Genomic DNA, 10,090 nt, shown 5'->3' on the forward strand with positions numbered 1-10,090 from the left:
GGTCTCGGCATTTACCTGGAGTAATTTAGATAAATCAATGGAAACCAAAGTGTGCGTGGCCGGACGCGGGTTTGAACAATCGTCCTCCCGAATGCTAGTCCAGTGTGCCAACCAATTCGCCACCACGCTCTGTTCAGGTGCGCTCCGGGCGGAGAGCTGCCACTAAGTTTCTTTTAGGGGAAAACCAGGCCATCGAAGATATTCATATGCACTCATAGAATGTCGACGGAGACATGGAAACATGGCACCAAACAGGTGTAGTTACAAAGGAAAATGGAGAAACTTGTAACACCTCGGTTCAGTTTACAGTGATAAAAGCTATAGAAAGAATAATTTAAAATTAAGAATAGAATTTTGAGAGGGGAAAATAGTGTAGAATCAGAGTTCGGTAATTGCAGATCAAAATTATAGTATATCAGCAAGTAGTTTAACGTCTAAGTACAGCAAAGCCACGGAAGCTCCGTCATGGAGAAGGCAGTGACTTTAAGCTCTTGCGATGAAAAACTTATAAAAAGGTCTGATCGTCATTATTGCCGCCTTTTTTCCTTGATAGTTTCGTTAAAGGGCGGGGAACCCGTGTCAGTTAGCGAGACAATAATTAGATTGGACTTTATCGTGTTAAGATTCACGATAAACTGTTAGAATATTACGGAGATTAAAAGTGATGTAGTGTACGATCTCTGACTGTTGGTAGCAACGGAGTATTAAGGGGATTTTAGGACTTTTGTGCTAGATTGGAACTTTACGGACATAAAATGACAGAAACTCAAATTATCTGCTGATAAGAGTGAATTCAGAGGTGCCGGTATTGAGATATTAACGTATGGACTTTTGAAAGTGTCGTGTGCCGTCAATTGCGAATCTGGACGTATTGCGCGTGCATATCGGCATTTGCGGGCTATTTAGATTCCTCCAGGCTAGGAACCTTTTAAATAGACCATCATCCATCACCATCTTAATCCTTGAATATAGAGTGAAAGTGAAATACAAGAGTGTTGTACTTATTTCATTTACCTAGTACTAATCAGTGAAGGTTTTACGGAACCAAAGCTATTCAGCAGTAAGTCAGCACCATCTAGCGGAAAGCGTAGGCATTAACTAACACGCTAACTGAAGTGAACGTTTACGTGTTTTACGGACTGCTTAATATGAACTTTTGTGACACTTTGACGTCCCCACTTCCTCCGAAAGGTGGCGCAGGCTGTCTTAGTCACAAAAGGGGAGAGTTTTAGCCGGGAAAATTACTAAATAAAAGCGATATTTACAAGACTCGCAGTAACAGCAAAACACAAGGCCCGCATCTCATCGGAGAGTCGTCGCTGTCACGTCGGGAATTAAAGCCGGAAAACCTATCGACGATACGTATCTACGAGCAGACGTCGACGTGGAGTACCTAAAAAGGGAACCACAAGAGAGTTGGGGATGCTTCAAACTGGATAGGTTGAGTAGGGTGAAGGGTGGTGGGGAATGGGTACTGACAGTTAGCAAGAAGGCAACTAGGAGGAGGTGGTATTCAGACAGTTATACTTGGCGTACATGCAATATATTTGACCAACTGTCAGAGTTGAGAGGAGAGGAGCCTATTGTAGCTGTAGATGTAGGAAACATGCAGCAATCCTCAGCAGTTAGGAGGCCTAGGTCAGTTGCAAAGTCTAACAGAAAAAACAAGGTTCTGCTGCTAGATAGTTCGCATGGTAGAGATGTGCGTCAGCGGTTGCAGTAAGTGATGGAGAGTGAGTACCAGGTCACAAGCATTGTGAAGCCAAGTGCAGGATTGGCTCAGGTGACTGACATCATAGGGGAGTTATGTAGGAATTTTACGAGGGAGAATCAGGTAGTGATAGTGGGTGGAGCCCTATCTTGATAGGGATAGGGAATATCTTGTAGGTGGTGACCTGGTAAAGATATCTGCTCAAAGTGGTGGGACTAATGTGCATTTAGTGCAACTGTTTCAACGTCATGATCGGCCTCATCTTAATGCGGCTGTTAGGCGCGTTAACATGTGCCTGGATAGGGCGCTGATAGCAGAGGGCATGGGTCATATTTCAGTGGTGCCAGTTGGGTCCATCAGTATATCGGATTTCACTAGGCATGGCCTGCACCTCAATAGGTATGTGTAGGGGAGGCTGTCAACTTACAGTGTAGTGGGTGGTGGTGGCACCACTCATGGAAAAATTTCACATCTTCCTCACAAAATCGGTTACGAAGAAAAAGTGGCAGCTGGCAATGAACAACAAAAAGTATGAGATCCCCTTATGAGTTGGAGAGAATATTGTATACAGAGAAAAGTATACCCCGAAACTGTAGTCTAATGTAATTTCTTAGACTAATTTTAAGGGTCACAGGAAGAAATGCTCACTAGAGACTGCGTTATTGAGTTGTCACCTACATTTTACAGTCTTTGTAATAGTTGGGTTGGAGATTTTGGTTTGCGCAGCATTTGTAAATACTTCACGTTCTACTCATTTAAACACTCTATAATATATTCAAGTTATATGGGATATACTGTTAATTCTTCAGGTAGAGAATTTTATGTTGAGTAAAATGCTGTATATTTTTAGTTTTTATGTAACACTTGGACAACTGAACCATACTTCGTCGGTCGTCTACAATTTTAGACCTTTAAAGAGTAGAACGTCTTTTACCGTGGAATATATTATATTTGCAAAGTAACTGAATTTCTTGAACGGCTGAAATATTTTACCTGTATTGAAAATGAAAATTTATATTATTTGATGTAGGTTCTGGCTTTTATGCAAAAACACTGTCTTTTTATCGCTATCCAAATGTGTTCAGGCACCTCTGTGCCATAATAGTGGGTTTTGTTAATTGTAAACGTGATTTTACATTATATGGCTTTGCAGGTCCTTCTGTATGATGTCCTGCACTACCAGCTTGTCATGTTTTGTTCCGAATGATTCTTTTTCTTTCGCGTTCTGAGGGCATTGCGCTCGCACACACACACACACACACACACACACACACACACACACACACACACACATATTAATGTACTTCGTGTAATTTCATTTTTACAAATGCCTTTTCACTTCGCAAAACGCGGTAAGCACTTTGTTCGGGTAGCAAGAAAAAACAGTGTTTTTGCATAAAAGTGGAATCTATATCCAAAATTTAACTGAGAACATGGACAGAAAGACAGGAGCTCCTGACCCGAAACATGAATATAGGAAATTAATATGTTTCTAATAGCTTTTGTTTCAAAATGTATTAAACTTCTTAATGGTTTTTGATAATATTGTTGCTTAATTTGATTGCACTTACTGATTGTCGCAGAGCAATAATGCAACAAATGGACAAAAGTATAGTATTGAGAAGATTCTTTCGATTTGCAGTCCTCTTAAATTTCAGTCGAATATTTGTTCATAGGTACATCATCACGTCTTACCTATGAACAACTTTTCACATTCGGAAAAAACCTGAGTTTTTCAGGAGTATATTCTAATTTCAGAAGAGACTGCAGCATTTAAGAAGTGAATGCCGTCTTTTACAAAAGGAATATGGAAGTATATTAAATAGCCATTACAGCGCGAAAGCCTGAAAATTCTAACAATGTACGATAAACTTCCCTACTAAAAAACAAAATAAATCCTTTAAATTTCGGTTACAGGATACATAACATTAATAATACTGTAGGTTCAACTAAGTATCTAGCGATTTCAATCAGATGAACCATTTGCATGGAAAATATTACAGGGAAGGCGAACCAAAGAATGCGTTTTAATGGTGCAACACTTACAAGAGGCAACAAAGCCGCTAAAGACACAGCTTACACTACGCTTTTCGTTCCCCTTCTGGATCGTAGCTAAGCAGTATGGGATCCATACAATATAGGACTGCACATCGAAATAGTTCAAGAAAGGGTACTTCGCTTTGTATTACTGCGAAACAAAGCGAGATGAGGGAGACATTTACTGTTGTGGTGAGATCTTTTCACGAAATTTAAATCACTAGCTTTCTCCTCCGAATTCGAAAATATTTTGTTAACTCTCGCCCACATGGTGAGAAATAACATATGTAATAAAACAAGACAAATCAGAGCTAGCACATAAAGATTTAGGTGTTCACTTTTTCCACGTACTCTTGGTACGAGGGAGATATACTCTTAAAGTGGTTCCTTGAACGCCCTGCCAGAATAATTATAGTAAATTGCAGCGTTGTCAGGTAGATACTGTCATGAGTGCGCTCACCGTTACTGGGTAGTCACCACTATTGATGCACTCTGGCGTAAAGATGAAGCAGCATCAGGGCCGACGAGAAATACGGGCCCCTCAACGTACTTGTGACGTCACACTAGTCGTCTGCCACACTTCGCGAACGCTGGGCTCCATGCAGGACTCACATGAAATTAGTATGCAATTCGAAAGCTACCCACTGAAGGTCTTCACTTTGTCGTATGCTGTCGAGATCTTGCATGCATTTCAGTGTGCGAATAAGGATTATTAAAATAGTCCAAAACATTACTCGTTATGCACCGGAGGCGGCTGCTGCCGTCACGTGCTGTGATGTACGTCCTGAGCCCTGTCTTTCTCGTGGGCCTCGAGCATTATTTAATGATGTCACACAGTTCGACTAGACGACAAGCAAGTCAGAGCCACAGCCACTGCGAGACATGGCAGCTCTTTGTATTCCTGTATACCCTCAAATCACCGGCAAATAAAATAATCTATACTGCCACATACTATGTAAAATTTCATAATTAGTCATCGATCCATCTTGGTGATACAATTTTAATGGAGAGCGATGTACTTACTGCATCCAACATTCCCAACAACCTTCTTCTCTATTTCCCCTCTGTCTTTAAAATTCTTATCTTTTACTGTTATGTCCAATTATTAAGTATTTTGCAAACGTTAGCTTTTTTTGTTATCTTTCCTTAGATAGCATTCACAATCTCCTTTTCTTAAGAAATTCATTGCAGCCGTCGACTGTTAAAATTATTTTTTTATTCAGGGATATGACAGCAACGATAATTCACAGCAAAATAGTCTAGGAACTATGAGCTTTAAAATGGATGCCTTAAGAGCTACAAGCACTTCTGCGTATTCGATACCGTGAAACACATCTCTTCTTCTTCATAAGTGCTCATAGCATAGCATAGGTATGCATTTTGGAGCACATATATACTAGGGTTTCTTCCTTTTTTTCGTGTCATTTCTTCCCAAAATGTGGAAAACAAAGAGCTTGCAATAGAAGAGATTTCTTCCACAATATCGAAGACGATAGGGAGTGTTCATAGATTTTAAGGTACGCACTTTAGAGCCCGTGTTTACTAGATCATTCTGTTTCGAATCATCGTTGCTGTCATATTTCCGAATACTGAGTCTTCCTTTTGGGAGACCCTGTACAGGCAGAGTTCGGAACTTCCGCCTTTCGCTCTTTTTCAAGTGGAGAAACACATCGCAGTTTTGAATTTGTCCGACAGTTTTTAAGCGACGTATTTCAAAATTAACATGTAATTACTGCCTCACTTTTAAAATAAATATAATAAAGTAAACATACGTTTAAATTTTGGTAGGAAATGCTCCAGACATTCAATCCTGTGAGCTGTCTGTTATACTGGGGGAGGCAGCGAAGTTTTTCACCTGAAACAACTTTCGACTCGTTAAGGAAACTTGTAATCTCTTCTCAGCGAGAAGAACAGTAACGAGGGGCCCATGAAACAAAGACCAAGACGTTTCGATAACTTCTTTAATTACCGAAATACAGGCATCATTTTTTTAGAGTACAACTGCAGTTTATTTCTTGTGTCCGAATAGCAGATCTGTATGAGAGAAATTCACTCAAGAAGCTCTTTTGCAGAGCTCAAATTATGGAGTAAAAATGCATTGAGGATGGAGATGTTTCTGCTGTTGTTGCCGCCGTCTGAATGGTGTGCTGTGCGAAGTGTAGGCTGCTCTCTGCGGAACTAACAGCGCAAAAGCGAGCTACAGGTGACGTTATGTAATTTTTCACGAATAATAAACATGCTACAGCGCCGCTATAGTTTGTTAGTCGACCACGATATTATTGCACCTGGGTGTGAGGGCACTTCGGTCGGCTTATCGCCTGTTTTTACGATGATGTTTCACGAGGACACGCTGACCCACGTAGACTATAAGCACAACTGTCTCAAAATCATGCACAATGCCATGCGATTCCCATAGTCACCATTGTACGTTGAAAATAATTATGACAGTCTAAATCGCTAGGCACTACTATTAAAAGGTGACCAGTTTCGATTATCACTTGATCATCTTAAGACTTACAACCATACTGATTGACAGTGGCTGTGCTTGGAACAGGAACCACTGAATGATGATAGTCATAACCACTTGGCTATCGTCGTTCAGCGGTTCCTACTCCATGCATAGCCTTTGTCCATCAATGTGGCTGTAGGTATGAAGATGATCATGTGAAGATCGGTCACCTTTTAATAAATGTGTCTTCCGATCTATACTGCCATAATTATTTTCAAAGAATATGTTTTGATCGCTGATATCTTCACTAACATTTTCAAGAACCACTGTACGGTCGCGCGGGGTAGACGCGCGTTCTGAAACGTCTTGTCACGGTCCGTGCGTCTCGCGGCTCCCCCCGTCTGAGGTTCGAGTCCTCCCTCGGGCATTGGCGTGTATGTTGTCCATAGCGTAAGTTAGTTTAGGTTAGATTAAGTAGTCTGTAGGCTTAGGGACCGATGACCTCAAAAGTTTGGTCCCATAAGACTTTACCACAAATTTCCAAATTATTCCATTGTACGTGTTTAATCTAAAGTGACCGCGTGTTTCCGATAACGACCACGGGAAGCTAAGTGGGGTAGTAGTTCTAAGATGCAAGCATTCAGGGTTGTGTATGTTACTACTGAAAAAGGGGTCGCAGCGGTCAAATAATGAACTGTCATTCGGTAAAGCGGTAGTTCAAATCCCCGTCAGGCCTTCCATTTTAACGTTTTCTATGGTTTCCGTTAAACCAAATGCTGGGATACTTTCTTAGGCAGACATCTACGTTCTCTTCAGTCTGGAGGTATCATTATCCTTGACAGTTAAAAATTTTTGTGTATGTCGCAAATATCCTGAAAAGCCAATGAAGTTTTATAAATCACGTGCAGCAATAACTTAGCGTGAACGAAATTACACTAAGTGAGATCGCTAACGGATGCTGGAAAGGAGGTTCAAAAATGGTTCAAATGCCTCTGAGCACTATGGGACTTAACACCAGAGGTCATCAGTCCCCTAGAACTTAGAACTACTTAAACTTAACTAACCTAAGGACATCACACACATCCATGCCCGAGGCATGATTCGAACGTGCGACCGTAGCAACAGCGCGGTTCCAAACTGAAGCGCCTAGAACCGCACTTCTATGTATTAAGATGTTCGATTTGAATCTGTGATTGAGAAATAAGACGTAATTTATTAGAGTACAATTAGTCTCGTTTAACGTCATCACGATTTATAGTGCAAATGATCCATTGAACGTGACACAAAGCAATTAATTTAACTGGATGTTTTACCTCTAATAAAATAGTTTTCTATATTTTAATCTTACACGGTTCAAAAAAAAATTTTTTGTTGTTAGTGTCCTACAGTTATCACTACCACCACACTACTATTATTTGCTCTTCGTCTCATTTCAACGTATAATCCCTAATAGAAGCATTCATTTCTCCAAAATTCTGGTTACCGACTCTAAGCCATGTTTCACCACATTCTCTCCAAATGTGAGAGACTTCAACCCTCTGTAACAGTATCACGAGGGTAACAGCGAGCATTGAACAGTTTCTTACGCTCCAGATTGCTTCAGAAAATTTTTTACTTCTTCAGTTTTATGTCCTATCCAGATTAGAGAGAGGGAAAAAATATTATTCGAAGAAAGTGAAGTTGGTGTTCGTTCACCAACAGCAAATTTGAGGAGATTGTAAGATGTATCTGTCACATTTAAATTAGTTTTCTATACTGCGAAAATATTTTTTTGACACCGACCTACTAAGGAAGAACCGATGAACACAGTAAAATACGGGAAATCAGAGCTCGTACGGCAAGATATAGGTGTTCGTTCTTTCCGCGCACTATACGAGATTGGAATAATAGAGAATTGTGAAGGTGGTTCGATGTGAACCCTCTGCCAGGCACTTAAATGTGATTTGCAGAATATCAATGTAGACGTAGTTGTAGCTGTCGCCTGACTATAAGAATCAAAAAGTGTGGCGGTGTTTCAACAAGTATCGTCTGCATAAAAGCGCAACCTGCTCAACGGCGACAGAAAACCTCTCTAGTCTCCATCTCCTATAAAAAAAAAAAACTCGTAAAATCCCCTTAATTGATATTTGGTGTAAATCTCTAGAGCATCCATAAGATTGTCGAAAATCTGTTCTTAATTTTAAGTATGGCTGGAGAATGTTAATCTTTTTTATTTTCCATTTTTTTAATTTATTTTTTTAATGATGAAACTTTCCCATCTGTGAAACAGCTAAAACTTATCAAGCAATATCTTGAAAAATCTTACTTATTAAAATGTCCACTCTACAACTGGGCTTCCGCCGTTTTGCAATAGATGGCTAGTGGTGGTGCTGGTGATAGGTCGTAAGTTTCATACAGTAAGCTTGGAATTTGTAAAAATGGAGGCATCAGAATATTAGTGGATATGCGATTGCATCAGAAAGTTATTGCCGACTGAATATTATAAATTATTTTCTGGAAGTTTTAATTTTATGCTTTAAGATGAAGAAATCTGAGGCCGAGGCTCATAAAATTCTGGGTAAGACCTGTGTTAAGGCAACTATTAGTAAATGGAAGTGCAGATAATGGTTTCAAAACTTGCAAAACGGTAGTTTTGATGTGGAAGACAGGCATAGCGGTGGAAGAGAGAACGTTTTGGAAGCTACTGAAATCGACGGAAATGATCACATGTAATCGTAATCGAAAGCAAGTGATGCGTTTGAGGCGGACACTGAAGGACAAACGGCCACAATAGAGTGACAAACATGGAAAGGCGATTTTACAACATGACAATGCTCTACCCCATGTCGCAAAATTCATCAAAACCTACCTGGAAACGTTAAAACGGGAATTCCTATTCTATCCGCCGTATTCTCCCGAAATTGCTCCCTTTGACTAGCTCCCGTTTCTGATATGTGGCACACCACCGGGCTAACCAGCGCTGCCAGTCATATGAACAAGCGGAAAACTAGATCGATTATTGTGTATCCTCAGAAGACGCCCAGTTCATCCGCCACGGGATTCGTGTGCTGCCCGGTAGATGGGAGAAAGCAGTGGCCAGCGATGACCAATTACTTTGAATCGTAAACATTTTGCAAGTTTTTCCGAAAAGTCGAGCTTCGAGGAAAAAACATCTCATTATGAATGCGATATATAAGCTTCGAAAACTGCTTTTGGGAAATTTTGTCACATTTTTAATCGTAAGAAGTATAAAAATTCAAATATCTGTCTCGTGCAAAAATGTACAGCCCACGAATGGTAATTAAAATCTAGAACCGTGTCAAATACCTGTTTCATTTCAATTAAGGTGGGAATTATGAAAATTTCGTCAGTGGAAAACTTTCTTACTTGAGAACTGGCAGCCGAAATGTTTGTACAGCGGAAGTGGGGTCCGACAATATCAGATTCCTATTGGTGCATTATTGGCGGTAGTGGACCTGCCTTATCGCTTTCAAATGCCAACTAGTTTAAATATTCCTAAACTCCCTGTGCTGGCGACTACTTACGTTTCACTGGGTTGATGTGTGAGGTCTCAGTACGAGACCTGTATCGTAGCAGAAGATTCTGGGTAGGGATTGCTGCGCCGGTGTCGCATGCCTTATAAATACTGTGTAGAGGTGGGAAGACATACGTAAAAATGTGCGGAAATGCCAGACAGCTCTTGACGACAGGAGTGGTTAAAGAAGAAAGCACAGAGTCATACCTTCTGCCTCTGATCACGTGAGGAACACACGTGCTGTCTCGAAGAGGTCGTAAATCGCGTGAACGCGCTGCGGCGCTTTATTGTAGTCGTAAATAAAAACTTCAGCTCGTGAGCTAGCGCCACGTCGGAGGCGACGGTTCGGTAACCGGATGAAATCGGTTATCTCTCCTTG

At 40.6% G+C, this 10,090-nt stretch overlaps 1 protein-coding gene across 1 annotated transcript in view; it reads right to left on the reverse strand.

Moving 5' to 3' along the window:
• LOC126260855 (sodium-coupled monocarboxylate transporter 2-like) overlaps positions 1-9,832 on the reverse strand; it is a 110,825-nt gene extending 100,993 nt beyond the window's left edge. Inside the window, exon 1 of the mRNA XM_049958267.1 lies at positions 9,722-9,832. The gene's annotated coding sequence lies outside the window, so the exon portion shown is untranslated. The remainder of the gene's footprint in view (positions 1-9,721) is intronic.
• Between the last annotated feature and the right edge of the window lie 258 nt (positions 9,833-10,090).

The sequence above is a fragment of the Schistocerca nitens genome, chromosome 5, assembly GCF_023898315.1.
Source record: "Schistocerca nitens isolate TAMUIC-IGC-003100 chromosome 5, iqSchNite1.1, whole genome shotgun sequence".
Lineage (NCBI taxonomy): Eukaryota > Metazoa > Arthropoda > Insecta > Orthoptera > Acrididae > Schistocerca > Schistocerca nitens.